Source organism: Columba livia, chromosome 3, assembly GCF_036013475.1.
Source record: "Columba livia isolate bColLiv1 breed racing homer chromosome 3, bColLiv1.pat.W.v2, whole genome shotgun sequence".
In the NCBI taxonomy this organism is placed as follows: domain Eukaryota; kingdom Metazoa; phylum Chordata; class Aves; order Columbiformes; family Columbidae; genus Columba; species Columba livia.
In genome coordinates, this window is record NC_088604.1 from 8,149,457 (window position 1) to 8,159,097 (window position 9,641).

Here is a 9,641-nt window from a genome sequence, read left to right on the forward strand (position 1 = left end):
CCTCACTTTGCACAAACCCCACCCCACGGCGCGGACCGGCCTATCCTCGCCTCAACCCGCCGGGAGATGGGCGGGGCACGGGCAACAGTTGTCCAATAAAGATAAGGGGCGTGTCCCCGTGTTTAACCCTTGAGAAGCCGGGGCCGCGGTTGCTGTGGGGAGGGGTTCCGTAGGCGGGGGGGGGGTCCCTTAAGCAGAAAGCAGGAGGCTTTTTTGCTGGTAATTAATTAATTAATCATAAATGCGTAAAAATGGGATTTGTTTTGAGGGCCTTGGGCCTGTTTGCGGCAGGGACAGCTGTGCTGGGTGCTGCCCCTGCTGGTTGTGAGAGCAGGAGAAACTTACACGGTTTTGTTGTTATATATGTAATTGATAATGATTTGTAATATATGTAATTGATAATAATTTGTAATATATGTAATCGATAATAATTTATAATCATTTATAATAACGTCTGAAATGTAAAATAAATTATAAATCATGTCAATTGGTAATAACCATACAATTAATAATTACTTCACAGATAATATTTTACTATTATTATATGCTATGTAAATTAGATAAATAAAAATAGATATTTACCAATGCATAATTATTCATAAATATATGTTTCAGAATTATAAATAATATAAACCAATAATTAATAAATATACTTTCTATTACTACATTATGAGAAATGCAAAGCTTATTCCACAGCTTGTTGTCAAAAACTAATCGCACCTTTTGTTTTCTTTATGTTTACCTCGCTGCAGGTGCCAGCGCTGGTGCGAGGGGACGGGAACTCATGGCTGGGAACAGGAGGAAGGTGGGATGATGTAAATCGCTTTGCATGGTGAAGCGTTGCACTGTAGCTGGTACCAGCCTCTCGTTTCTGCGGTGCTGACTCGAGCTGTGCGGAAAGAAAACACATCCAGCTTCAAAAGAAACCACGACAGCCACACAGAGCAAGTCCTTCAAGTAAGGCCTTTGTATCTCAAGAGAAATATCCAAGAATAGCGGATGTTTGAAATGTTCTTGCTTAAATTGTTCCACCTTGCTGTCCTTCATCTGTAAGATGAAGATACTAATATTAAACTTGCCTCAGGAATCTTGTGAAGAAGCAGCTCTATTTGTGAAGCACCCATTCCAGAAAGAGCAAGAGAAAAATAACTAAAATGTATTTTTACTCAGCACTGGTTCTTAATGGAATGTATTAAATAAAGATCAAGGCTATACAATTAATAACAAGGATTACAAAAACTTTAATGTAACAATTCAGTAAGCACCATTCGTCTTGCAAGCGTTATTCATCTTCTGCACCGAAGAAGGCTGGGGGTCTTGGGGAAAAAATTAATTAGATCTGCCAGCACTGGAACTAAACTTTTCTATAGATTTGCACCTGAAATTGACTTATTGTAAGCTCTGATTCGAAGGTGACTTATAGCTGTGGAATTGATGCACTGTGTGGTTTCTGTGACTGAGGGATGAGATCCAGGATAGTCTGGGGATGCACAAGTATATTGAATTTATCCATTGTAACCTGGACAACTCAGTTTGCTGATGTAGACTGACCTGGAATAATGCTGATTAAGTTTTTTCTTGTTTGCTACTCCAGCACTAATGAAGACTTCACAATGCTAAACATCGATCTTGTGAGTTTTCCCAGGAACCTAATGTTATTCTGGCATTCTTATAACAGCAACAAGGTTCCTTTACTTTGCTGTAACTCTCTATTAAGTCTTGAGAGTTTCTTCTTTTTAATCTGATTTTAAATCCTCTCAATCTAGCGAGTGCTACTTAAGCAGGACTGAGCTGGCTCCTTGTAAGACAAAATGGTCCAGGACTTCAGCGTGGCAGAAACATGGGACACAACAATCGTACACTTGCTATTTCCAGCAGGTTGAAACTGCCATGTTTGCAGTTGTCACTTCGGTTAATTAATACACATGCAAAGTGCCAAGATATTAATCTCGGCAGTGGCATCCAATCAAGGTGATCCCAGTGCAGAATAGGAAAAGTAAATTCAACTGCAGCAATGCAGCATAGTATCTCTTTGGAAGGACTGACAGTGCCAAGTGCTAATGAATTTGTTTTATCAGGAAGTAAAAGCCCTTTTCCTGACATGGCTGACATAGGACAAAAAGATAATTTTGCCTTAAACTATTTAGAGTTCAAGGTTAAAGATAACAGACAGGTAAAGATTATTGGACAGAAATATTAGAACCAGTTACTAGGCAACTGATGCTGTTTTAGTGACTCTGCAGTCTGACCATCATAAAATTCTTCAGACAAATGAATTTTAAGAAAGGCTCTGAAGAGCTCAGTGAAGTAGATCAGTAAGTTGTTGCAGGTTTCTCTTACCTAAGCAAGAAGCAGCACGAAAACAAGACAAACCTTGCATGAAAATTCAAGTGAAGCATTAATGGAAGCATAATGCGGTCTCTTTTCACACTCCATTGATTTCAGCTCTGACTTGAACTCCGTTAAACTTTAAAGTCAGTGTAAGTTACAAAGTGACTTGCTCTGAAAGACTTAACACTCTTCCAAAACAACTTTCAAGTGCAGGAAAACCCTCAATTGAAAAGGGCAACTCAGTTTTGGCAAAATGCTTCAAAACTAGATCCAGCCCCCTGAATGCAACAATGTTAAGCCACTAATTGGAGGTACAGCACAGTGTTTTCAGTTGGAGCAGCTGGGAGAAGAGTTTGTCTTTGCTTCTGTTGTAGAAAAGTCCAGCAGAACGTCAGGCAGAGGAGGGCAGCAATGTCTCAGACTATCAGCATCACATCTGGTGAGCAAGAGTCACAGTCACGGGAAAATTCTGTGTTTCATCAACACAGACCTTCTGTGTAGACTTCAAACCAAAGCCATCTGTTTCCCCTGTAAATGAATCTCTGGTCCTATCAATTATGTTATTAATCACTACTCTCATATACTGCTTTGCCTGTCTTATTTCCACTATAGTATGCCTGCATCCTTTCAGAAATCTTTCAATCTGGAAAATTTTCAGTTTCACAGCAATTTACAAAATGTCCTGAAAGATCTGAGATTATGTACTTCAAAGTTGTTTCTTACATCATTCAGCCTTTAAAAGCAACACATAATTCCAGAGAACCTCACAAAATTCAGGTGAGAGGCACACCATGAGGTGCACTACTTAAGAGTAGTACTGGTCCCTGGATTCCAGTCTCCTCAGTTGCTGGCATCTCAACATATGATCCCCCCAAGGCCCCTCTACTTTCCACACTTGTTCCTCCCTTTCCCCTCTTTTGATTCCTCGCCTAAACATTCCATAAGTCCTGTGCGATGCTAAAATGCCATTCCCCTGCATCCCATGAAGAGCAGCACATCCCCAAGGCAGTAGCACCTGTCGTCCTGGAGGGCTGCTCCAAGACTCACCTTGAGGAGTTTCACTCCTGGACCCTGGGGCTGATGGCTCTGCTGGAAGAGCCCTGGGAAAGGCCCAGAGAGGGTGTTTGCTCCTCTGGAGTCTGTAATTTGGGTTGTCACCCTGCCAGGTTAGGGGTGGACCTGCTGGGAAGCAGCATTGCAGAGAAGGACCAGGGGTTGACCGTGAGCCAGCAATGTGCCCAGGTGGCCAAGGCAGTCAATGATACCTGGGGTGCATTAGGAAAAGTGTGACCAGCAGGTCGAGGGAGGCTCTCTTCCCCTCTACTCTGCCCTGGTGAGACCGCATCTGGAGTTCTGTATCCAGTTCTGGGCTCCCCAATTTAAGAATGACAAGGAATTGGAGCGAGTCCAGTGGTGGTCTACAAAGATGCTGAGGGGTCTGGAGCATCTTTCTTATGAGGAGAGACTGAGAGAGCTAGATCTGTTCAGCCTGGAGAAGAGAAGCTGAGAGAGGATCTCATCAATGTTTATAAATATCTCAAGATGGGTGTCACAAGGATGGACCAGACTCCTTTCAGTGATGCCCAATGACAGGATGAGGGGCAATGGGCACAGACGGAAGCAAAAGAGATTCCATCTAAACATGAGGAGGAACTTCTTTCCTTGGAGGTGCCAGAGCCCTGGAACAGGCTGCCCAGAGAGGTTGTGGAGTCTCCTTCTCTGGAGACATTCAAACCCACCTGGACACATTCCTGTGTGATCTGCTCTGGTGAACCTGCTTTAGCAGGTGGGTTGGACTGGATGATCTCCAGAGGTCCCTTTCTGCCCCAGCCATGCTGTGATTCTGTTCATTGTGCCCTTGCGCTCTTCTGGGCTCATGGAGATGGGTCCCTGATGGGCTGGTGGCCCCAGTGATGAGTAGCTGGGCAGGGTATTGCTTGGTCTTCCTCGCAATTGTCTCTCTGTGGGCATGTACACAAGCTTTTACCACATAACCTAACAATATGTACCAAATGACATGTTTCTAGCACCTAAAACTGAGAGCTTTGGGAAAAAAAATTCATTTACAGCAAATGCAGTAGGGGTACCAGCCTATTGGTATGAGACTGGCTTCTTGGCTTGTGTAAAAACATGAGTGTGGAGAAACAAATGCATCTGAAATGAACTTGCAACTCTGGTTTACCAAGATATTATTTACTAATTACAACATAAGTGTTGCAAATTGCAACAAATAGCCTTGCTTAGCCCCACTACTGTGTTATTGTCAGCACTTGAAACTCATGAAATTCATTGAATATTTCTGCCTTCCTGCCTGCACTGCAGTTAAGTTTTGCAACTAAAGCTCGTGTGTCTGCTCAGCAGTTGGCAAAATTTGATTTGCCATAATTCAATCTGCATGAGTCAGCGCCACCTTCCTTCACCACACATTCTGGCCTGTCTGGAAATCTGCTTTCTTTATGGTTACACAGATGTTCAATAGACCTCAGAATCATTTCAGTGTGGTAGGCAAAGAAGCCTTTGCCACTCTTTGAACAAATACAGTCCAGCTTTCCATCCCCTACAAAACAGTATCTGTGCTTGGCAGGGAACAAAGTTGGGACATGGATATTGTATTTTATTGTATTTTATTGTATTGTATTTTATTAAGTAACAGAAAATCCCGCAAATTAATACAGTAGTACGTACTATTTGTTGTTTTAAAAACTGTTTGGGTTTCTGGTTCAGAATCCAAAACAGCATCTCCAGAAGTGTCTTTTTGATGCAGCGTGTGCTTTGTGCCTTCTATACCTTTTGATGAGTTATTACATCAGCAATAACCACTCCTGTTGTGTGAGGTGTGGAAAGTAAATATTAATTTGTCCTTTTGTTTATCCCATTGTGTTTTGTGCCTTCACATTTAAATAAAGACCTAGGCTAAAGACAGTATCTAGCATTTGCTCAAAAGGAAGAAAACGGTTGAATACTGATGCGAAAATGAAACCCAGCAGCAGCTCATTATTTCTGTGTTAGCAGAGGGGGAAAAGAGGAGGTGCAAAAGGAAATTTAGCATGAATAATAGAGTTGAATCGAATACAGGGGTCAGAGCTGTCAATCATCAAGCAGGTGTGGCCATTTCTAACTATTTTTTTATAGCTGGGACAACAAGCTGGACTCTCCATATGAGGAAATGCCTTTCATTAATAAGCAAAATTAAACAGGACACCACATGATGAACCTGTGCAGATTGCTATGCTGCAATTACTTTTTGACCATTCAGAAATAGTTGTTGCTTTACATTCCTTGATCCCTGATCAGTATCTGTCCACAAAACGTGGCTTATTCTTGGCAGTAACTGATTTCTGATGTTCATTTATGTTCTGGCTTAACTTTGTATGTTTTAAACATACAGTTGCAGAAACACGTCTGCAAACAAGCTTAGACACTGCCTGGTCAGAGGGCTTGGACAGGGAGAATAAAGCATTCACTTCTGGTGTGTTTTCCTGCAGCACAGCAGAGAAAATAAGCAATATTACGGAGTAAACCAAGAGCAAGGAAGAAGTCCTATTACCTACTGGCGCTCAGTTCAGGCTGAGCAACCTTACTTGTCATCTCCTTTGCTATCAGTGGAGATCTTCCCTTATTCCTCTAAAGACAGCAAAACTGCCTGTAACAGGCAATTGAGGACAGATAACGATTAAAAAGTAAAACTTTAATGTGAAAATTGAGTTGCTTTTATTATTTCTAGTTCCTCTGTCTTCATTACATCTTGTTAGGTTTTACTGTTGTATGTTGGCTTTTGGCTCGGATATGCCAAGGACATGCAGGATAGTAAAGGATAACATAATAACAATAGATGAGACGTTGCTTAGAGTAAATCCTGCTTCTTTTCTGCTTCTCTCTCACCTTTCATCTTAGTTGGTCACTTCTGGGCAGCTACTGTGCTGGAGCCCTGCCCCTGTGTCTGGAACAAGTCTCTATGCTATCGTACCATCGGTTTCTTCTCCTTTCAGCTGCCTTTTCTATTACTCATTAGTTATTATTAAGTAATTTCCCTTACCTTAAAGGCCTTCTGAGACAAACAAATTCATTCCTGCAGTTTTAAGTTGCTTTGCCACTGTCTACTCCTTGCTAGAAGGTTCCAACTACCACCAGAAGAGACTTCCATTTGCCATCAGCCCTCAAAACTGCATGTTGGAGCTTGCAAAAAACACTGTCCCAAAACCCAGATTCACAAAGGCAGAATCTGCAACAGTGCCTTTAGAAACTCCTTCATAAATGTTTTTCCTTTGAACATACTTTAAACAGTAGTAAAACTCCGAATGGAAACAAATTTCATTCTAGCAAACCAGAGGACAAAATTCTTCATTTTAAAGAAATTATAATGTGGTTACTAGTTAAAAACAAAACAAAAAAATTATACAAACTGGATGTAGTACTAGTTTATGCCTCAGACATGGCTGAAAAACAGCTCTGTATGAGTCTTCTCAGGTTGGGTAAGAGTTCAGCTTCACTTTAAGGGTGCATTTTTTATAGTTCACACTAAAATTTGGATGTCTACGCTCTCCAGTTACAATGAAGGGTGACTGATGGGCTGCTGCATTCAAATGTGTCTTCACAGCAGCCTGTGAGTCCTGCTCCTCTTCCTGCTAATTAATTAATCTTACAGATGTTTATTGTTCTAATACCTCTGTTTAGCTCTGTTTTTTTTTGTGGTAATGCAGATGAAACGGCATTCAGCTTGTCTAGAATAAGAATACATAAAGCTTTGATATGCTAATTACTTAAGGTTTTCTCTCTAGGGAGTCAGCTGAATTTTGGATTCTCTCTAACTTCTGCCTTCCCAGGCAACAAAACTCACAGTATTGCAGCTTCTCCTGGCTTCAGTTTTGTACCAGAGGAGGTATTGGCCAACATCTGTGGTTATCTCAAAACGAGCAACATTGCTGTTTGTCTATAGGCATCTCACATAACATTAATAACACAGATGGGTCCTTCCCATATGTCATATTTACAGAATCAAGTATCCCAATGTTGTTTATGTGCTTCTTGCTTTGTGCACTTTGTCACCTGAAAAGCAATGGTTGAGAGCTGTGTTTGATTGTCATTCTTTTTAGTAAGTTTAATAACTTATCTTCAGATGGCAGCATGTTTTCAGGTGGGGTAGAGAAGTAATTAGGGATTTTTTCAATATCATATAAGAAGTCTCGTTCCCAGTCTTGAAGACGGCAAAATATCAAAATATGTACTTGATAGTTGACATTGTTAGGGTACAAAATTGGCACGCTATGTTCTAGGGTCAGTGTTCAAAGCTAAGATGTTAGAGCTTCCAGGTGTCTCCCTGGTTTCTGCTGGAGTTTGCAACAGAAGCAATGGAGGCAGCAGAGCAGGTAATAGGAATCACTAAAGGCCATTTTCTAACCTAGCCATAGGCTTAAGCAGTTCCAGAACTGTGTATAAAATTAAAATCGACTATATATACATTAAAACTCACCCTCCGTGTGATTAAGCTTCCGTTTCATCATGCACACAAAACACATGGCTGACCACATAACCGGCACCTTGGTGATGCTTCCCAAATCTCCCCCTGGTTTTCTGTGTGGCCTTTTGTCCAGTGGGACACATGTCACACAGGATGGGGCCCAAGATATTCATTATAGAAGAAAAGAGCCGTGAGGTTCCTTGAGAAGACACCTGGTTCAGTGTTCAAGGCAGGATCAACTATATTTACCGCACTTCTCACAGGTATCTGTCTAACCTGTTCTTAGAGACTTTTGTTGATAGATTTTTCCACTGCCCTTCCTAATGCTTTACTACTGTAATCAGTAACCTGATCTTTTGCTTCCTATGAGAAGAAACATGTTTATCTGGTTTATTGTTATCTTAATCCTCTCAACAATAGCCTTTATGAACCTGTAGACTGTTATGTCCGATACAAGCACTTATCTTCAATCCAAAGCAGGTTGTAGGTGTTACCTACTCAACAAAGTCACATTTAGAACTATAATATGTACAAAACAGATGAAAGGCTGTATTTGAAGAGACATTAGAAAGTAATTAAAATGAAAAATTGTCAGATGAGAGGCTTTTTAACTGGACTCCGAATGAGTCTATTCTTTACCCAGGGCTGGCTGTTATCTCACTTATTTGGAATTTCATTGCTCATGAAATCTGCAGGTCACTTCAAAACAGCCAAAGCCACTTGGGCTTGTGGCTACTGAGTGATTTAAATCCCAAAGTCAGCAAGTGAGCCTTGAACAACATGTGTTTTAATTCACCCACATGGCATACATCTATGCATCAAAGCTGAGGCTGCTGGCTGTGCGTAGGAACAAAAATACAAAGCATGCTTTTGGGCTGGGAGTAAAGAAGGAAAATGCTGTATCTTCAAAAGCTTTAAATCAGATGAGGGCTGAGGAGATCATGAGGGATAAATATATGAATGTGAGCTGCCAATGCAATGTGGCAGCTGTAGCAGCGAATGCAAACATTAGGTGTCTAAGCAAAAATACTGAAGGGTAGTATGTGCTAGTATGTGGCTGTGACCATTGCATGGCACAATAACATGACTATTCTGGAATCACGATGAATGATAAAAGGTGTAACAAACTGGAAAGGCTCATTAAGAACCCAGAAGAATGAGTCACTGGAAAAATCTGCTCTGTACAAAGGTGATATGTAATTATCCACACGGCAAAAACATAGCAGAAAGGCGCTGTAATCTTCTGTACACAGCAGGATCCACTCACTGAAGGACAATGTTGAATGTTAAAAAATGATGGCATTTTCCATGCATGTGCTTTCTATAGGATTCTTTACATTTTTTGAAAGATACATATTGCAGTACGCTGAGCAGTGCCTGGCACCAGCTGGATTTAGCTCCTGGTGCCAGCCTGCTCCTCCCAGCCCAGCGGGACACGCTTCCCACTGAGGAGCACCCAAGGGTGCTGCCATCCCTCTCCCCGGGGTGCACAGCGTGGAATGATTAGCTTAATCTGGGAGTCCTTCTCCAGCACAATGATCCAACCAGAGGGACCAGCTTTCCAGCTTCCACAAGAAACTAACAGTTGAGATAAGTCTGATATTGGGGTTTATTACCTTTTAAAACATACATATACAGCTAGAAAACTATAAAGAAAATAAATAATTTATGGGGCAGATGGGGAGACAGTGGTTGGAATCAATAGCGAGAAAAATTTCAGTAAAGATGTGGTAAATTAGTTAGTTAAGGTCTATAATCGGTAGCTCATGACTTTGCAGGAATCGTCCTTTGGGGACAGACCTTTTAGAAGAGCGTGTTACAACAGAACAAGCGGTGATGGTTTTAAACTAGA

General features: G+C 41.3%; 1 long non-coding RNA gene across 1 annotated transcript; it reads left to right on the top strand.

Moving 5' to 3' along the window:
* The first annotated feature begins 103 nt into the window (after positions 1–103).
* On the top strand, positions 104–5,253 carry LOC110364396 (uncharacterized). The gene is made up of 2 exons (XR_010471090.1): positions 104–219; positions 753–5,253. It is a non-coding gene; the product is annotated as an uncharacterized LOC110364396 (long non-coding RNA).
* The last annotated feature ends 4,388 nt before the right edge of the window (positions 5,254–9,641 follow it).